General features: G+C 40.3%; 1 long non-coding RNA gene across 3 annotated transcripts in view; it reads left to right on the forward strand.

The window, feature by feature from the left end:
• Nucleotides 1-21,571, forward strand: part of LOC137194035 (uncharacterized) — a 111,425-nt gene that overhangs the window by 65,505 nt on the left and 24,349 nt on the right. Inside the window, exons 3-4 of one of the 3 annotated variants that reach the window (XR_010930912.1) lie at nucleotides 10,365-10,548; nucleotides 13,692-14,319. This is a non-coding gene — a long non-coding RNA (uncharacterized lncRNA). Of the gene's footprint in view, nucleotides 1-4,243; nucleotides 4,459-10,364; nucleotides 10,549-13,691; nucleotides 14,320-21,571 lie in introns of those variants that run through there. The other 2 variants (XR_010930914.1, XR_010930913.1) reach the window with 2 other exon arrangements.

Consider the following 21,571-nt stretch of genomic DNA (forward strand, 5'->3'; position numbering starts at 1 on the left):
CCCACCTGTGCATCTTTTGTTGTTGTTTAGTTCTTCTCTTTTGTTTCATTTTATTACATGCACAAAATAAAGAACTAAAGAATGTTGCAGTCCCTCTCTCACTGTAAAAGCATAGCCTAATTGACTTCCAAAAAGAAAGCCTGCTGGTAATGAAGGTCACATGGTTTTCCCACAGTATATCACAGTCTATTACAGAGTCAGCTTTTGTAATTTGCCAAATTGCTAAAATGCTGTCTGGAATGATGAGAGAAGGGTTGAAATATTTCATTACCCAGCTCCTTCTATTATATTGATTCAATAGGAAGGGGGCTTTAGTCTTGTTTCTGTCAGTAAAATTTCATCATGCATTTTAATTTTTTTTTGTATTCTAAGCATTCTGTGGGTACAGTCATTGTTAATTTGTACAGTTTCCATGGTTAAAGGCGTTATTTTATCATTTAATGCAATGATTTTCCTTTAGTGAACATCTAGAAGGTGATTTAGATACTGTTTTACCAATCAAGAGAGTAGTGTGTGATTCCGCAAACGCAGAATAAGACACTGCAAGTTGTCGTTGACAAAATTAACACTGATTTCTACGTCTCCACTGAAGAGGCTCAGTAATATTTAGCAAACCATGAGTGAAAAATGAACCACAGTCATGTATTCATATGGTGACTGAGATGGTTGCACACAAGTTAAGGAAGAGTTTAGGGAAAAAATCATTATAGAAATAAGTGTTGCTAATACCAAGTCTGTAAAATTTGAATAAGGCATGGAGGTGTGCAAGTCATGTGTCATTGTGCATTTATATCTGTGTGGGCAAGAGTTTTTGTGAGAAAAGTGATGTTTGTGTAAACTCGTGTGGGAACCTGTGGCATATTTTCAGTGTATATTATAGAAAAGTGTGGAGCGTTGGAAGGATTGTGAGAGAAAAAAGTGTAAGAGAGGGAGAACAGGGGTTATTTGATGATCAGAGCAGTGTAATTACCTCCCAGTGAGGTTCAGCCTTTTAGACGGATGATTATTCAAGGGGAGAAATCTCATTTGCATCTTGTACAGTAATATGTAAAAGTGTTCACTCTACACAAAATTAAATTGCCACATTGATTTTTTTCTCCTCACTAAAAGTACATTTCTGTCCTTTTTCAGCAGAATTATGGTTTTACATGTAGATGAATACATCTGCTAGCATAAAAGAGAAGATAGTCTCTCTATGTCCTGCAGTGCTTGTATCCATTTGTGTCTCTTGGGTTCAGCTCACAGATCATTAACAAGGCGGTAGACATTATTCTCTGCGCTGTATAGGGGGCTGAGAAAAGAGAAGCCATGAAGTGAACCCATGTCGCACTTCACTATAGCTCCCTAATACAAGGCAGGGGGTCACTGGGAATGAATATTTGCTTGACATAATTATCCAACATGTGCAACGCTTGAATCTACATGTCCGCCTCTCCTTAGTCTCTTTTTCTGTAATACTAAATTTTACAGAGTCCAAACCACCCACCCACATACACACACCTATACACACACACACCTCCCCTTGGCAAAGCACACCGCTGGCTATCAGTTTCTTCAAAGTATGAAATCAAGGACCCTGCTTTCATTCACAGCACCTCCAATTACAGTGGGAGTGAAATAGCACAGAGTGAGCGTAATGACAGCAATCTAAGCTGTGTGGGGGAGAGGAGAAGAACACCTGACTGAGCCCCTGTCACATTTGCTGCTGTACCACCCAGGGACAAATAGAGAGATAGAGGAAACCGTGGAAGAAAAGAAGAAGAGTTAGATAGAAAGATATAAGAAGATAACAATATATTGGATTGCCAAGAATAGTAAAAGAGTGAGTAAATGAAGGTGGAGAATAGAAGTGTGATGAGATTAAAAAAAAAAGGAAAATAAAGAAAGAGACGATGATTGACAGAGAGCCATCTGTTGATCTTCATGCTTATTTGTGTTGCTGTGAGCCTTTCCCCTCCCAACTGGTCCCTCATGTGGCTGACTGGGGGTCAGCTGTGACTGATAGTCCGTGCTCCTGTTTTCGGCTGACAGATGGGCGCAAGGACCGACTCTGGTGCAGCCTGAAAACGGATTCTCCATGCCTCTGCGTGCTGCCACAGCCATTTTACCCAGCTGTCAGTCACAGACAGCATGGTTGACGTTATCAGCTGTACCCCGCTTAACTGTGGAGGTCTGCTCAGAACTGCTGCTGGGTAGGAGTCAGACAGCAGAACAGCACGAGGGAGGGGATGGGAAGATGGAGGCAAGCAGTAAATTGATAAAGTAGGAAAAAGAAGGGGAATATGAATCTGCCAAGGTTAAAAACATGAAGATGGTGGGCAGGGAAATAAAGAAAGAAGGGGATGGCATGCTAGATATGAGAGTAATTAAAATGACATCAGAGTGAGGGGCCCCTGACACTGTCTCCTCCTGTACATGGACACATAATGAAGATGGCTTCCAAGGCCTTTGGCTCCGCACCAAGAGCCGAGAGGCTGAAAATGAAACGCAACAAGAGAATCAGTCCTCTCCTCCCTCCTCTCCTCTTCCACTCAGGGAGAGATTTACAGGCCAAGTTATGACAGCACGCAATAACGACAGCCATATTTTACTCCTGCAGTCTGACAACAGTATCTGTAGCCAATCAAATCTACCACAGAACAAAATTGTTATCTCTACTGTGTGTGTGTATATGTGTGCGTTTGGGTGTTGAAAACTGCCTGTCATCGCTAAATGTGATTGTGCTACATTGAGTTGATCGGCTCAATTTATTGCTGTCAAAGATAAGGGATTTTGAGGACAGGGAGACAGACTTTTATGGGAAATACATTAGAAAAATAAACACCCATAAAAGAAACCGTTCCAATCACTCAGAGATGGATTGCATGGAAACCTGATCAGGAAATACTGTATGCTCTTAAAAGTTCACCTAAGTCTTAAAAAGGGACCGAGGGAAATGTAGAAAGCAAGAAATATGAGAGTGGAAGAAAGAAAATAAGGAATCTATGAGCCCGCACAGCCAAAAGTGAATGATGAGAAAATAAAGAATGAGAAGAGGAGATGCAGAAAAAAGAAAGAAAGGAACCAGAGAGTTACTTAAAGCTGGATGAAAGTGTGCATGGATCAATAGATATGGATGTGAATAGGGAGACTTTTAAATAAGGCTCTCGCTTGTGTCCTCAGATCCTGTTTCACAAAGAAACTCAAACTCCACAGATCAATACCCAGCTCGTCTCACTGGCCCAGGTCCTGTACAGGCTGTAGCCAGTGGCTCCTCTTGTATGGCTCTGTTTGTCTCTGTTCACGGCACTTGAAACCCACTCAAACAGTCTCTTTATCTCTGCAGTTCCTGTCTCTATCAACATCTACACCACCTTTGCCCATTAACTGTGTATCCATTTGCCCAACAAAGAACGCATCTCCCAAATTATTGCCATATAACAATACAACGTCTTTTCATTTCCATTTGAATAAATGCCAGTTCTGCTATTCTCATTGCAATTTGATATAACAATAGCAACACACATTAGAATTCAGTCTACATCCAATTCAAGAAGCCTTTGACTGTATATAGTTGCTGTTTTGAACATCTGGTATTGGGTATGGCTTTCCTGGAAGAATTCTGAGGTCAGTTTTACATTTCTGTAACAATAAACTTATACTGAAGAAAAGTATGTTAAACTCAAGGAACTTTTAAAGGAATAGCTGAACATTTTGGGAAATATGTTTATTCGTTTTCTTTCAGAGGTTTGATGAAGATGAAGAGCTCAGAGGTAATCTGGATAGCTTAGAATAAACACTTTTTCAAGGGCCAGTTACAGCAACTCCTTCTAAAACTATATAGTCACTTTACTTTTTTTTGCACGGGTTAAACTAAATATGTCATGGACTCTGTTTCTGGATTTTTTGTGTTTGGGGGTTTTTTGTGTTGCTCTGAGTGTGTTTTGAATGTGCTCTGGGTTACAAATTTGTGACAGCTGCATCTGCTGTTTGTGTTTCTTTGTTTAGTGCTTGAGCTCGGTATTTTGCTTTCCTTTGAGTCCAAGGCTCTTGTTTTCTTCAGTTTTATCTCTGCCTTGCTTTGGTTTTATTCTTGACAATTTGTAACCTTGTGTTTCTGACGTGTTGCTGTAGTCCCACTCAGGCTGTTTTCCCCTGCACACCTGTTCAGTGTTTAGTCTCGTTAGCCTTGCACTTTTTGTTGCCTGCCAAACCCTTGTTGTCTTCATTGTTAACCAATCTTTGTTTTTCCCTCCTTTTCCAGTGCCTGCCCCACTCCAGCTGTGTCTTGTTCTGTGATTAGTTCCTTGTGTATTTATACCTGGCTGTTCCTTGAGTTTTTTGTCAGTTTGTGGTCAATGTATCCAGGTGTTTGTAGCTGTTGTTTTTTGCTCCTCATGTGTTTCAAGTCAGCCAGTTCTGTTTTTGTCTTTGTCTGCCAGTAACCAGAGTCTGGTAAATAAATAATGATTTTCTTCAGTTCCTGTCGCCTGCTTGTTGTCTCTGCATTCGGGTCCACTTGACTGCATAACCATGACAAAATAGATGTAATGATAACAATAATAACTTGAGCAAAAAAGGTACTTTGAAGAGAGCCAAGCTAGCTGTTTCCCCCTGCTTCCGGTCTTTATGCTAGGCTAGGCTAATCACCTCACAGTTCCAGCTCTCTTCTTAAGACACAGACATGAGAGTGGTATCAATCTTTTCATCTAATTCCCAGAACGAAAGCAAACTAGCAAGTTTCCCAAAAACATTCAGCTATTTCTTTAACTTTATCAAGAGAATATTCAAGGGAAAAGACACAACTGTACTGGTGACATTGTCTGATTGCCAAATTACTTTTGGGAAATGCCACAGCAATGAAAAAAAAAAAAACACAAGACAATCATGTATGGCTTCAAGCAAATTAACACAAATTAAACAGGCAGAAGACAGTCAATGATATGATGCAGACAGGATAAGATTACCTAAATACTTCATGGCCCTTGTGTGCACTCACACTAATGTATCTATGTATAGACACATGCACAGACTTTTCATTAATTCCTGACCGGCTAGTGTGAGTCATTGACAGCCCTGGGACATCTGTTATTGAGATGTAGAGCGACTGCCAGTGGTTAGTTTAAACCGAGACTGTGCTTGACTGCTTCACAGAAGCCTCTGGTTAAGTGTGTGTTAATACACAGAGAATGCTACATTAGAGCGTTGTTTGACCGGAGGGTTATGTGTGTTCGTTTGCATGAACACAGGTGTGTGTTTGTGCAAGCCCTGTATAGGTTGTAGGGATGAGTTCAAACCACTGACTGTTTACCCTTTGCAAGAAATGATGAATTGATTCTCATTTTATTAGCTAAATCTAAATCAGGTAGAAAGAGACTGTTCTCCATAGACAAAGATGTATACTTGAGTTTATGCATGTATCAGTGAGTGCGAGCACGTGGATGACAGGCCATCTCTCTGCTCACATCACAACCTCCTTGTTATTTCTCATTAGTAAAAGCGGACCTTGTTCGTCATTATGCTGTGATGGTTGTTTCCCCACTGTGCAAATGTCACCAGAGTCCTCTCCTTGTGTCACCTCTGTCTGCTCCCTGCTGTCCCCTCTGACACGTCTGGGGACCCTCCCTGCCCTTTCTCTGACAAGGAACCCTGGTGATTACACTCACACACATGTGCACGCAGACACACAAAAACACAGAAGAGAAGACGCATACATTATCATAATAGATGACACCTATTTTAAGATGTAGCATACTGTGATCCTAGTTATACACTATACAAATACACTGTACTTTACATTCCCTACCATGTGATGACCAAAAGAGTATAGAGACAGAGAAGTCCCTTTTAAAAACTGAGCTCACTTTGACACCACTTATTGGCTATAAACTCAGTGCGTGACAGTACAACTGGCAATGTTATATCCTCAACAAGTGCATGATTCAGTATGTAACACTGCTTCTATTCACACAAATGTTGTTTCCAAGCCTTGCAGATGCATTTAAGACCAGAGCAGTAGCTATATTAGTTCCAATAGTTGCATTGTATAGATGTGATGTAATTTAGTTGCAACTTTGATTGCCTCCTCTTCAACAATGCACAGCACTGTTGAAGAGTACTGTATGAGAATGGATGGGAAAATGGATTTTCAATTCAAAAAACACTCAAACACATGGTGGTGTGTGTAAGCTGTTGGCACAGTTGCCATAATGGCCATATTAGTAACACAGATGCACAACTTGTTTGGATGTAAGACGAAGTGCTGAAATACGGCATCTAAAATGATAGTAAAAAAATCTGTTTGACTATTAAACTGGGGGAATAAACTAAAAACCAGTTTGTGTAATAAGAAGCACCCAAACTCCCTGTCAGTAAGAAGAAGTAAGACAAAAGTATGTAATATCTTGTAAAATGAAGATGATGCAGATGCAGTTATCTTCTCTTTTTACTCTGCCTTGTTTAAATGTCAGATTTATTTGTGTAGCCTTTTACTACACTTACAGGCCCCAAGAGCTTTACAACAACACCCACAGTCTGATAACAGTAAATGAAAATGGCACCACTAATGTTTGACTGGCAATGACAAGGAAAAAACTCCCATGACAAGCTCAGAAGGAAATAAAAGATCTTGCACTCTGATGTTCATGTGGAGGCAGAAAGGAAAAGAGAACTTTTCTTATTGTGAGGCTTTCACATTAAACAAAAATACGTCTGCTTTTGGAATTCTGGTCATAGGTTTTGATACATTCATAAAGAGATGCAGGGAAAGTGCTTTAAGAAAGTAGTGAATATACAAAAAAGGTTTGTTTATGTAGCAGATGCTTAAATAGATGAGTAAACTGAGTAAAATGTCAAATAATGTAATTTCTGAAAAATCTATTCTAAAATAAATAGAATATATTGTGGAAGAGGGAGGCACTGTGTTTTTCATGTAGTTTTCTGGTAGAGGTATGTTATGGGACTGATCTTAATTTGGATAAAAAAGATTTTATTATTATTGTACCATAATATTTTATTCTTGGCATTTTGCAGCAGTCTTTCACTGCTGAGAGCGATTAGAGAGACGGAGGAGATACACCTGTGTTGACCCCCGCTGGTTGCTAAAGGGAGTTAAGTGTGTTTGACTCAGAGAGTTGATCAAAGCCTGGCTGCTGGGCAGCATGCCCTTGCAGTAGTCTGGTTCTTGCCTTCCATCTTGTTCATCTTGGTAGTGAAGCTGCTGCTCAGGGCAGAACATAGAAGACAGGAGAGCTGTGGGGGGGGGGGGGCCTTGCTGAGAGCATCTGGATCCGCAGCAGAGTGTAGTTCAACTGGAGTAAAGATTTAGATGTCAGCTGTTGAAGAGTTCATTGAGAGAAAATAAAAAAATCATTACAGTTTTTTTTTTAAATGGCTAGGAGAATGGTATGAGTGTAGAACAATGTTTATTTAAACCCTAGCTGGTAATCCCTGTTAACAGTAATGGTGAACAAAATATTTAATTCATATGTTAGACACTAAAGTTGGAAGATAACCAAGCTTTTTCTTTGCATGCGGTTGTGTGTCCACCTCCAGTTGGTTAATGCTTGTGGTGAAAATACAGATTTTCATCTATTTTGGGCTTTTAATGTTCTGTACATCTGAAACAGTACAGACCCTTCTTTCCGTAAAGCTGCACAAATCAATATTTTCATATTAACAGTGGATCAGATGTCTGTGTAATGTGAAAACGGTCACTCATGGTGACAAACCCACAAAGAACTGTCAGCCAAATCTGCTGTCAGAAGCATAGAGTAGTGAAGAATCTTGCAGCTTATTGTTCTGGTTTTACGGCCCACGTTTTCTTCCGTCTCAACACTCTCATCAGCGTCATTTCCAGCTGCAGCAGGCAGATATTTTCTTCCAAAAAGGTCTGATTGCTATTATTATTATTATTATTATTGATAATAATAATAGTAATAATAATAATAATAACAACTGCATATACTGTTTGCTCCTGGTCAATATTTTGTACATTTCATCTCATTCTCTTCAATTTAAAATTTGAACCTGTAACAGCTCTTCTCACTTAGAATATATTTTAGATACCTTTTATTGTAATTTCTTTCTTTCCTTTTTATATTATGTGGGATTACTTAAACCAACTGTAAACTGTCTGCTGAGCACCACACAGCAGATATACAAAGTTAATGACTTGCTGGTGAACATAGTGGAGTATTTAGCAGCTAAAGAGCCAGATATTTCTCAGCGCTTAAAGAAGAGTAAATGAGTAAATGTTGTAAATGGTGGACTTAAATTTGCCAGGAGGACAGAGACAAAACTCCAGTTGAATGCTTATGCTGCTCCGGGTTGACTGGATGTGTAAATAGGCATCATACATTAGCACCTATAGAAGGTGATGATATGTCAATATTGTGTTTTCAGCTTGTTGCTTTCAAGTGGCAAAATAATTAATGCAGATTTAAGCATTGTTAAAGTTAGAGAAAATAAAAGGCTTTGTCTGTGTAAAAAACTGACAAAGTTTGTTTTATTATGGTATTCTGTTTTGTGTATGTTCCCAAACCTTTCTTTCTTTCATTTACATAGCCCTTCACGAAGACAAGTCTGCCATAATCCAATTGATCAGCAGTTGACACAAGATATTACCTTGAAAAAATGTAACAGGCCTACCTATACAACATAACTGCCACCACCAACATCGCCCCTTCATTGTCCATCGCGTCTTACCTTATGAGGCAGCTGGATTCACGAGATGACACAAGAATCCTCGTAGGACGCTGATTGGTCCGAACCACTGGTGGTTAGGAAGTTAGTGGTTAGAAGTGCATAACTTGAAGCCTGACAAGACAGATTCTCATGTGATGTCATGATCTTACAAATCCAGCTACCTCACAAGGTAAGCAAAACTTGCAAAAAACACAAAAGGCCCTCTCTAGAGCCAGTGTTTGGTTTGTCCATTCTGGGCTACTGTAGAAACATGGCGGTGCAACATGGCGGGCTCTGTGGAAGAGGACCCATTCCCCATGTAGGTATAAAGGGCTCATTCTAAGGTAACGAAAACACGATTCTTAGTTTCAGGTTATTATACACTAATCAAAACATACTTATAAATATTCAATTTCTGCCAATAGATCCCTGTAAATCTAACACACTGGTCCTTCAAACAAAAAGAGAGAAAATATACAACAAAAATATATAACAAACCTTAACTGAGCCCATTTATAGAGACGTTACCCACCACAGTGGCAGAGCGTGGATTAAGTGGACAAAAAAATAAACACTGAGGAGGCTAATGGTCCCATTCAGAAGGATCCATTGATGAACTTACAATAACTAATCAATGGTGTTTCTTTTTATAGCCTCTGCATTATGTTGCGGTCAATATTGTGAGTTGGCTATGACAATAACATCCAAATTACGTTGTCAGTTGCATTGATGACTATGCTAGACGCTGTTGCCCTCAACTATAAAAGAACAAAAAGGAAGAATGCAATAATTGCCGGTGGTCTGTTGAGACCCTTAAAAAGACTCACGGTCAATTATTCCTTGAATAGTGATCATAAAGGAATAACGACAAAACAGCGAGCACTACAGTAGGTGTGTTTAATGGTGCATTCAGATTTTGTATAAGTCATTTAACCTTTAACCTCAAGGCAATTATGAATATCCTTGCCATGTGTAATCAATGCCATTGATCGCCGTCGTTAGCTCTGTATTAATTGGACTTGTCAAAAGGCATAATCCTGGTCACCGTGTGTCTGCGTCTACCCAGGAGAGGTTATCATCAGGGATCAGAGCTGAATGGTAATGAGGGCATATGGACACAAGAGATAATGCCAGAGAGGTTTGTGTGTGTGTGTGTCTTTGCATGTGAGTTTGTGTGAGAGAGACAGTTGTGTTGTGTGTGTTCATGTCTGGTGTGGAGGCACACTGGGAGTAATGTGTGTGTGTGAGGAATTTTAATGATGTCACCACCTACTGCAGAGTAAACTATTGTTCACAAACACAATATATCTTCTTCACGCCTTCCCTTCTTTGTGTCCGTGTGTGTGCGTGTGTACTTGTATTAATCACCTTTCAGGGACAAAAATAAGCTTATACAGTCACAAAGGAAAGACAAAGGAGTATTATCTCCACTTTGAGGACAAAAAGCTGGTACCCATAAGATAAACCATTATATTTTTATGGTTAACACTAACGGTTAAAGCAGCAAATCAATATTTTTACTACTGACAATGGATCACATGACTAATTGTTGGTTAAAAGGGTAGGTTGTAGTGACAAATTCACAGAGAATTATCACCTGACTGCAGTTTCCCTCAGGTCTTTGGAGCTTTACAGAATTTTTCAAGCTCATTGTTTTGGTTTTCGAGGAACGTAACTTTATCGTTTTAATTTCTTTTCAGTGCTTTCATCAGCGTTGGTCCATAAGCAACAGTTTTTTTTCCAGAGGGGACAGCTATGGCTCAGGAGGTAGAGGGGTCGTCCACTAATTAGACGGTGGTGGTTCAATTCCTGGCTCCTCCAGTCCACATGTTGAAGTGTCCTTGGGCAAGATACTGAACCCCACTCCTGAAGGCTGCACCATAGGTGTGTGTTTGTGTGTGTGTGTGTGTGTGTGTGTGTGTGTGAATGATTAGATCCTACTGATACGCAGGTTGGCACCTTGCATGGCAGCACCTGCCATCAATGTATGAATGTGTGTGTGAATGTGGCTTGTAGTGTAAAAGCGCTTTAAGTGGTCAGAAGACTAGAAAGGTGCTATATAAGTGCAGTCCATTTACCATTTTCAGCAAAAAAGCTCTGATAAACCTAGTGTACACCAAATTGATGGCAGATAAAGTTAGAGACTAGCTGGTGAACATAGTGGAGCATTTAGCTGCTAAAAAAGAGAGATTTTCCCAGGAGTTGGTGGAGACCAAAAACAGAGCTAAAAAGAAAGTGAATACTGGACTTACATTCACCACATTTATTTTTTCTGCCCCCAAATTGCCAAAAAATCAGTTATTGTGGGTTTAAGGTCAGGGTTGAAGTGAGTTAAAGGGTATGTTATGGTTAAGGTTGAGGTAAGACTCCAGAGAATGAATCAAAGTCAATACAATGTCCAAAGTGTCAAAAACAAGAGTGTGTGTCCCCACATGACTGGATGAGGACAATCCTGTATAGTACAGTTGTACACAACCTTACATCTGCTGAATATCTGCAGTGTTGACTGTGTGAGCCGACAATAAGGCAAACAACAGGGGGTTGTATCGACCACATACACACGCAACACACACAGTGAGAAAGAAAGAGAGAAACATTTACACACAGTGATTTTCTTTCTCAATTTCAGTCAGTTATGGATTGATAGTATAATGAACAAGGCTGTCTCATGCTGTTGTTAAATGAAAGATGTCTTATAGGCTTAAAAATCATATAATTTATTGCTTTGTGGTATTTTATTTGAGCTGTTAGATAATCCACAGGTCGCGCCACAGCTGATATAGAGTACATACTCCTCTGTCACTTTATTGAATTAACTGAGCTGAGAACCATTTCATCTTCGGGCTTTGGTGTTGCAAAGCTCTCATTTTCTCTACATACACCGACAAATCTCTCTCTCCCTTCTCTCTATTCCTCCTGCTCTTGCTGGTTCACAAATACACACACACACACACACACACACACACACACACACACACACACACACACATATACACGTAAAATAGCATGTACATGTCTGAAATTTGATCAGGTGCTCTCCAACCCCAGCTTCAGCTGCGGGGCCCTAAAATCAGCTCTAACCATCCATCATGCTTTATAGCACATCACATATTATGGCCTGACAACAGACAGAGAGAGATGGAGAGAAGGAGGGAAATTCTGAGACAGCTATGGGGAGGGGGGGTGTATTAAAAAGAGCAAAACAGCAAGGGACAGAGAGAGAGAGAGAGAGAGAGAGAGGAATGATGGTTGGAGTATAAAAAAAAGAAAAATAAGAGAGGGGGGGGGGCATCAACCTTTTCTAATCAATATCCATTTCCTGGGGCTGTCATGTTGTTGCGAGAGTGGCTGTTGCATTACCAAACAGAGAGCGTCTGATCCTAAATAAAATATCACCTTCAATCCAAACCATCCCATTCATCTTCATTTAACAAACACTCAGCTTTTGGCAATACCTTTTATGCACCTTCTTTGCCATAGTCAGAATGAATATGTCAGAATGACAGGACCTGGCACCTGCATATGGGAATATTTTTCTACAGAAAGACACTTGACTGTTAGTGGCATTGTTGCTCTGCACAACTCAGACGAGTGATTCCGTAGTGGTGGATCGCAATGTGGAATTGAATTTTACTGTTTATGACTCATGATCTAGATTACAAAGTGGGGGGAAGAAACAGTGTGTTTGGTGAGGCTCTGTATTCAGGGGTTTTCCAGAGAGTGGGAGTATGCTGTCATCACTTTAAATGAAATTAAAAAATGTGTTTATGTGTGTGTGTGTACTGTAAGTGTCATAATGATGCAAAATCAGCTTAAAAATCAGTTTGTGCGTACGTCTGCGCATGTGTCTGTTTGTGTATATCCACTCCTTTAAATAAGTCTAGACTGACAGCTGACCTTATCAGCAGAAAGCAGGGCCTAATTTGCGTGATGATAACTCTGAGAAAAAATGTGAACGCACAAATTGGCTCTCCTCTCTCTCTCTCTCTATCTCTCTCTATTTCTATCTCTCTTTCTCTGTCTCTCTCTCTCTTCGCCCCTCCTGCTTCTTCCCCTCTGCTCTCCTTTCCTCCTCCTCTCTCTGTCTGTCATGAGTCTACGGACAGCATTAAGTAAATCATCTGACTGTGTATCAAATGATAAAAGAACAGTGTAATGTCATTACTGATGTACTGCTTGTTTCCCTGATTCTCACGGCTCTCTGTCAATGGTCTCTCAGTTTTCTGAGTGTGTGAGAAAGGCTAAGGACTGCATACAGACTGCATACAGAACACGCAGCCTTTTCTCTCTATTCTGGCCCCTCTGACTACAGTAAGTCGGCTTTTTTGACACCCCAAAATGAAGATTTTTCAGAAACAACCTCCAGACTGGATAAATGTGAAAACACCAGCCTTGCATTTTAGTGTGGGTGAGGAAAAGAAAACAATGGGGCTCATTTTAAAAGTCAGCATAGTCAATCAAACAGCAAAGGTGTTGTCATTAACCCGTATTTGTTTCTTCTGATTGACGTCTTAGTGCAGCAGCAGAGGAATTACCTGGTTAGCAGGTAGCATTTATGAGCTTCTATCAATGCAGTAATTTATGCCTTTTCAGTTTTCTCACAACAGAAACAGAAAATATGTAAGAGAGCACAGCTAAATCATCAGTTCTGCTGTAGTATAATATAGGTTATTATGGAGAGCAGGAGGGGACAGAACAGAGGTTTAACCAACTGAGAGTCAGCAGAGTAACTGGGTTGTGTCTGTCCCACTCCTTACCACAGTTTGGCTGTTTTTGCAGTTTACTGACCAAAAGAGGAAAGAGAAGTTAGTGTGAATACAGATCTCTATGAAAACAATTTGAAAATATGAATGCGTATGCACTTGCACATTTTCATTCATAAATTGTCTTTTCAAATTTTTGCTTAGTGTGGACGGTCTGCAAAAGAAATAAAGCAAGACAGAAAAGAAAAAAGAAAAGAGGCTTGTGTGGGCAAGGTCTCATGTCGTATCATTTGTCTGTCTTTGCCCTTTCCTCCTCTCTTATAGCATCCTGACACTCTGTGCTCTGATCTGTGGAGCCGTGACAGAGGCCTGATCCTCAGAGCTGCATCTCCACTTCAAACACTGAGGCAAATGACCCTCTACAGCACAGTAGGGTAGCACACAGGATTATATGCATACAGGCACTCACACACACAAACACACACACACCTACACACGAACTATATGAGTGCTTGGGATGTCTTAACTCGTCCTTTGGGTCTGCCTGAGATGTCATCTCCTCCAGCAGCTGCTAACAGTCCATTTCAGCCTCTAACCCTGCCTGGGGCCAGCGCCTTACAGTGGAGTACTAATGATCTCTCTGCCTCAGTCTGGCCCTCCTTCTCCATCCGTCCATCTCTCTTGTTTCTCACTGCCTCTATAACTATATATCCTTCATTTACTGTACTGTCGCTCCCTTTGATTGCATCTCTGTTTGTTAGCATGCCTGTCAGTACCTGCACCTGTTTAGTATTCTTGTTTGTGAGCATGTCAGTAATTGTGCGTCTGGCTGTGCATTTGCAGCTGAGCACATCTTTGTAAACCTGGTGTCCATTAACACTGTGTTTACTGTCTCTGTATCATTAAGAACTGCAGACGTGTGTCCTAATAAAAGACTAGGACATAAACTGAAGTGATGCGGCTCTGGTCAGACTCACATTATTCTCTGTTCTATTTCCATGGCTGCCTGGGAGCCTAAAAGCCTTCATAAATTACACTGTTATTTGGGTCAAACCTCTGTTAGTAAGCGCGTGGCTGATTTAGAGCCTCAACTGCCTGCCCCTTACCTCTGTGTTTGTGCTTCGTGTGTGTTTGTGTATACAACCCCACACATGCAGGCACAAACAAATTCTCTGTTGTAATGACATAAACAATAAAACTTAATTCATATTACACAGAGAATGTCAAAGATATAGACAGAGAGAAAGGCTTAAATGTTTCTATATTTTTTGTGAGCAGACCACAAGTTGAGTCAGCACTCGCGCACTCTTTTAGTAACCCATCTTGTGTGGTCAAACATCAGCCATCACACTGTGTGTGGCTGTGTGTGAACGGCATGGATAGTGGTTGTGGATGGTGTGTGTGTGCGTGCGTGCATGTGCTGGTGTGCCTCCAAAGTTGTGCTTAGTTTTCCATGACATTTTACAAACCATATGATTGTGGTTTTACACTACAAAAACCCACCAACTAGTTTTTCTCTTTAACCTGTAATTTGGGCGTCCTGCTGGTTTTCCTTGTATACTTCCAAAGTTTATTTTCTCTACTTCTCCCCAAGCAAGTCTAACTACTGTGTGCATTTGGTTGCTAAATTAAGGGTTCATGGAATTGAACTGAATTGAATTGAAATGAATTCCAAAACAATCTGTATAAGGTTTGGAAAAATTGTATTATCTTAAAATATGACATTTAATATTTCTAAAAAGATGATAAATGATGATACTACTGTGCCCAGCTAATGTCATTTTCATGTTAGAAACATACCCATTTGTTACTTTTAACTTTAGTAGATGGATCACAGGGTCTTGTATGCACTCTAGAAACAAGAATAAGGTTGAGATCTAAAGATTTGCAGCCATTTTAAACAGCCTAATTGTGTTTGTACTTATTTAATTAAGAGAAAAGCGTTAGAGATCAAGTCAGGGCCAAAAGTGGTGACCAGCCAACCGACAGTATAAAAACCTTTTGAAAAACCCATTCAAGAAACTCAATAATTTATGGTGGTCACATTTAAAGAGTGTTTTTCTTGCCATGACCCAACATTTAAATGGTTTTAACCTACTAGCAGATGCATTACATATGCATAAATCCCCAAGTGACCAATATTCATTATATACTTCAGTTAGATGCGAGCACTAGGTACATTTTTCAAAAAGTGTATATGTCATTTTGGAATGAAAGTCAACAAGAAATGAACAAATTTACCTAAGTGCTGAAAACCAAATGAATATTTTCAAGTGCCTCAGATGGTCCGATAGAGAGCTTAATGTCTTACGTAGGTTATTGACCCTTGACCACCAAAAATCGTGCTCACCATCTTCAACTCATTAAGCAGCCTGTCACACACACTGGTTGATCCCTCATTTTGTCCTATGCTAATTCTTTTGTTTTTCTCAGAGAAGTCAGTGCTGGCTACTTGTTGTGAATAAAAACTCTACTATTACATCTTTCCACTTTACGTCTTTCCACTTCTTTGCACCTTGTGAATGTTCCTTATTTGTACCATGTAATTTCAAAAGCGCACCCACGCACAGATACACACCCAACAGCACCACTCCCCCTTTGCTTTTTCGTATGTCCCTGGTCACATCCCCAGAGGCCGTTACCAATCAATGCCAAGTAGACATGCCCACTTGTCAATGGCAGCCATTATGTAGATGACACATAGATCTGGAGGAGGAAAGACAGGGTGGCCTTATAATGGTAAAAATAGAGCACAAGTAGAGGTACACACTTTTTATTATTAAGATTCTTCTTATGATTTAGAAATCTGTCCTCAGCTTTTCTTAATCGTTCATATGGTTTAGTAATCTACGCTCCAGTCATAGCCAGAATAATACCACAATATGGAGGCACTTCTAAATTTAACCTGCAGTACAGTGGCACAGATTTTCTAATTTTCTAATGATGTCCTAGTGGGACCTTCAGTTTCAAGTCATTCCAACCCACCACTAAAATACTCTGAACTTTCCATTTACAGCTCTGGAAAATTTTAAGGGACCACCTCGTATCTTAAGAATATCATATCATAGTGGTCTACCAAACAGTTTTTTGGGGGCATAAAAGCTATGATAAAGATATGTTTTCACCCCCAGATATTGATAGTTGAAACGATGGAATGCTGGTATTAAATTAGCGTTTTCAGTACACAGTACACATGGATTGTGTTTTTCAGAAAGATGTTTTAGGTTCATTCTAGACCTAAAACTTATTACAGTCAAGTTACAATTTATATGGGTAATCCCATAAATTCTGCAACAACACCTGAGCAACACCTTAATTTTCGAGTTGGTTGTCCATCAATTGCAGGGTTGGTGGTTCAATCTGCAAGTCTTCCTGTCCACATGTTGAGGCGTCCTTGAGTGAGACACTGAACCACATTTTCTCCTGATGGTTGTCCTGGTTGTATAGTAGCACTGCTACCATCAGTGTGTGTGTGTGCATGGGTGAATGAGAGGCACATTGTAAAGTGCGCAAGACAAATTCCAAGTATATTTACTATCTATGAAAAGATTTCTTTTACCATAAAAGTGGCACAACTTCTAACAACACCAAATGTATTGTTTCTACTGGATCTGCTGTATATCTATATCTGATCTGCAACAATTGTGCCATTGCAGGTTTCTTTAGATTTTAGACATGTTGCCCACTGTCCTGCTGACATGTTTGCTAAATAGTGGACTGAGATGAGAAACAAAGCAGAAGACAAAAGAAAGCAAAAGAAAAGTAGCAGATTTTGAAGACAAAGAATAGGGTGATGAAAAGGCCATGAGTATGCAGAATGATGCTCAGAATAGAACCATAGTGTTTTGAAGCTTTGATGTTACAAAAAACCGTAGATATTAACCACCAAAAGATGTATTTTCACCAGCCGAACCACATTTCTGATGGGCTACATAATGCAAACAGTTCATTGTAGGCCCCTGAATTTCTACACCTCCATTTGGTTTAGAAAACATTTCCTATGGATGCACCAACATTAAAACAGCTCCCCCTGGCCCACCCTCAGCACATAGAGGGGGGGTTCTGTGGTTTCTATGCTTTCCGCCCGTAACATCAAAGCTCGATTGATGGTACTTAAAGAGCTGTGTTTGATTATACAGGATAGGAAACACACATAAACACTTGGTGCGTACAAAAGAACACTCATACACATGTACTGTACACACACTGCAACATGCACAGAAAATCATGCAACATACTGCAATCAGCTGTCAGTACATAAAGGAATTTCACCAAGGGGCAGAGGTACTACATTTCTGAGTAGGAAGACATTAGCAGTATGTTTACACTTAAATAAATAAGGCTCCTTTAAATACCTTATATGAGTCCCTGAAAAATATACAGTGTGTGTGTTTGTTTGTGTAATTTATAGACCAGCAGATGTGTCTTGGTATGTTAGCTCCAAATTTAGATCATCATTTTTACTCCATTAATAGAGAGCAAAATTTGAGTGAGAGTAAGTTTCTCTGGTCAGAGTCCCTCTTGAGTCATCCAATAGCAGTTCAGCATGTCATGTCTGCCAAGAATTAAGCAGTGATTTCTACATCTGTAAAGGATTACGTGGTCAATAATATCTCAGTCCCTCCAACCCTTCTGAGTTTTTCTTCACCTTCTTTTTATTTTTTAGCTCAAACATTATTCTTCTATCTCCTTATTCTGTTCATCCTCTGTCTGCTTCTGGTTCATTTCTAAACCTGTTCCTGATTTTAGGTGGTGACAGCTGTCCAATACAAGTAGTATTTTTGCTGGTTTTCTTTTTGTGGTTATCCATTTGACTTGGATAAAACAGTATTTGGAAATTCTTTTTCACAGATTTTGGTGCCAACCTGAAAAGCATCTCAAGGTCTTTTTCACTTAATTCCCTTTTCCCTACATGCTGTTTTGAGCTGCACCAATTCAGTAAACTCCACCCAACTGGTACCAAATGCATGTTAAAACAAATGCCAAGAACTGTTTCCACGTACAATCAGACCCAGGTGTGTGTTATTTTTGTCATTTCTCCATGCTTCTCTCCTTTCTTTATTATCTGTTCAAAAAGAAATGGCACAGATCAAATCACAGTTCTGTCAACATCCATTTTCCACTGAATTCACAAGAACACACACACACACACACACATACACACAGACCATGACACAGACTTACTGTACACACAGGGTGGCGTCTCATTCCTGTGGCTGATGAGAGCAGGCATGATGGGAGTGAGGCATGTAATGTGATTTATAGAGCTGGACTCACTTTTCAAATTCAATCAGGAACTTTGATTACTGATGAAAATTTGAGACAGGAAATCGCTTTGATAGCAAACTAAAACCTCATGAGACAGAAGAGCACTGATGTGTGCATGTGTGTGCGGACTGGGAAACACTGAGCCCATCTGAACTCGGCCATATATTTGATTAGCGAGGACACACGCAATGCAATCAAGAGCGACAAAGCAGGAACTCCAGGAAAATTTAACCAGTGTCTGATGAAATCTTTCCTCTGGTTCAGATGTTATCTACTTTTCACTCTTTTTGTCTCCATTTTTGATACTTACACCACTCACACACTCACTGACACAAGCATCAATTTTGGTCTCAAAAGGATTATGAACCCACAAACATTCACACATCTGTGGACACACACACACACACACAAGTAAACAAGCTGACCCTGCAGAGGTCACGGTGGATCTATGGCTGTTTGGTCTCTTGTGTTATTTTAATGTCTGCTGTTGCACATGAGGGGACACTCAAACCCACAACTGACAGCATGACAGAGGGGCCCAATTACCATTCCCATGGGAACTTGTGTGTGTGTGTGTGTGTCAGGGAGGGAGAGAGAGTACAGAGAGGAGGAACATAAAGGAAGGCAAATATAGTGTCTATATGGAGAGAGCGAGAGACAGGGTGCTTGTGCATGTATGTGATACAAACATGACAGGCTCATCAGTCACCAATGGCCTTTTAAAGTGCTCTCCATAGGGACACCTGACCTTTTCACATGATGCCAATAGCAGCTGTATGATGAATCAATCGCCTTAGCCTTTGGCTCCCAGTAGCCTCCATGTTATCCAGAGTAAATACGTGAGATGACATTCTCCCTGTTGAGACACCTGGAGACAAAAGCTCAAACTTATGGATTGGCCTTTAATAGTGAAAGAAAACCCAGTGTTGATAGCAGTGAGACAGAACAAGGCGATGGACCTCTAAGAGAGGGGCTGCATGTGGAGAAAACTTTTGGATGTGGATGGATAGATGGATGGAGGTGAGGGAAATTAGAAAGCTATGAGAAGAGGGAGAAGTGAGGAGAGGGGAGATAATGGGGTAGTTGAGATCAGAGAACTAGCCACAACCTTTATGCCTGTCTGCACAGGATGGATAGGTAGGGGAAGGATCGGAGAAAAAAAATGGGCATGCACAAGGCTAGCAGAAAGATTAAGAGGAGGGCAGGAGGAGGAGATACTGTTGGTACTGAGGAAATGGAGAACAGGCCCTGAATTTTTTGTCTAGCCGTGTGTGTGTGTGTGTGTGTGTGTGTGTGTGTGTTGGCGCGAGGACAAAAGAGGGAGACACAGGGAGCGAGCGATAGGGGAATATGGAGCCTAATATGATGGGCTAAATGAGGTGTAATGGCGGTAACATAGAGTGACAGCGACTGGGCCAGTGCATTATGGGGTTAACCAAGGCCAGGAGTCGCTGACCTTCCCCCTCCCCTGAGACAGAATTATCTCTCAGTAAGGGACACCCACACCACACACACACACACTGATAATGAAGATGTGGTTGCAAGGCGGCCATATTTTGCCATTCAAGAATGTTATGATGGGAATTTCACAACCGCTATCACCATTCAGAGCTGGGGACAAATGAGGCTACCCTTGAATTTCCCAGTCATGCACTGCATGACTGGTCAGGCGCTCACCAAAACAAAATGTGATACCTTCAGGCTTTGTAACACAGCAAAAAAAATAATTGAGGCCTTTATATTACTTTCCTGTAAAGGCCCTTTGAATTTTATACAGTCATATTCTGTAAGTCCCAGTGTAATTGTACTGTGGAAGTGTGCAAGTAAATTGGTGTGTGTGTGTTGGAGGGGGTGGTAGGGTGGGGGGTGGAAAGAGAATGTGTGAAAGAAAAAGACACAGCAGGCTTCAGGTGAGAAATTAGAAATATTAGCATATTTATTACAGCAACATGAAAGACATTAGAATGCCTACACCCTTTACAACAAGCAACGCAGAGGAAACTGGCATGGGGGCAAATAAGCATTGTATGGTGGCCAAAGAAAGAGAGAGAGAGAGAGAGAGAGGAGGAGAGAAAGACGGAGAGATGAAAGTCTCGAATGAGAATCACTCATGAACATTCACAATACAGACCTGGTGGGGAATGAAGGACAAACACTGTGTTTGAGATCAAGCAAACCAACCCACATAGCTAACTTTGATAGAGTGAATAGTGACAAAAAACCTGGGATTTTGAGGGCTGGAATTGAAGTGGGGGTATGACTTCCAAACTCTTAAAATTTCTTAAGTGGGAGTGTTGAACAAGCTTGTAAAAAACCTTAGCAATGTACCCATATTTTTTGGGCGATATTTAATCTTGTGCATATTAACCAAATTATGCAACCAAATATATCAAATTGTAAGCCAATCACATCCATGATCTGCATTTCATTTTGATCAGTGAATATCTTATTACTCAAATAAATAATAACAGTACTGTCAATTTCCCCATTAACTTTTACGGGGTCATCAGGTTTAAGAATTATTATTATACTTTCAAAACAAAATGACTTTCTTCTACCTATACCAATCAAAGTGAAGGTGCAACTGGAGGGGAGGTCTCTGGGATATTACAAAACCAGGGTGTTGATGTGAGGTCATCTTAAGAACACAGATAAATACTACCTGTACATACACTTTACTCCTAATATCGCCTCTATAGGGCAACAGAAAAGAACGATAGCTCAGAAAATAAGGCATCTAAAAGGCCAGCGGTCAAGGGTAGTCCGCTAGAGTGAAATCATAGAGTTAGTGAGAGTAGAATGTACTCACACTTTCAGGTTCTCTGAAAGTGTCAAATATTTTTTTGTATTTGGCATATTTGACAATACAGCAAAGTGGTTTGGCAAGAAGAAATGTATCTCTAAGTCATGTTTGTTTAGCTGTACATGTACTTGTA

Source organism: Thunnus thynnus, chromosome 12 (genome assembly GCF_963924715.1).
Source record: "Thunnus thynnus chromosome 12, fThuThy2.1, whole genome shotgun sequence".
Taxonomy (NCBI): Eukaryota; Metazoa; Chordata; class Actinopteri; order Scombriformes; family Scombridae; genus Thunnus; species Thunnus thynnus.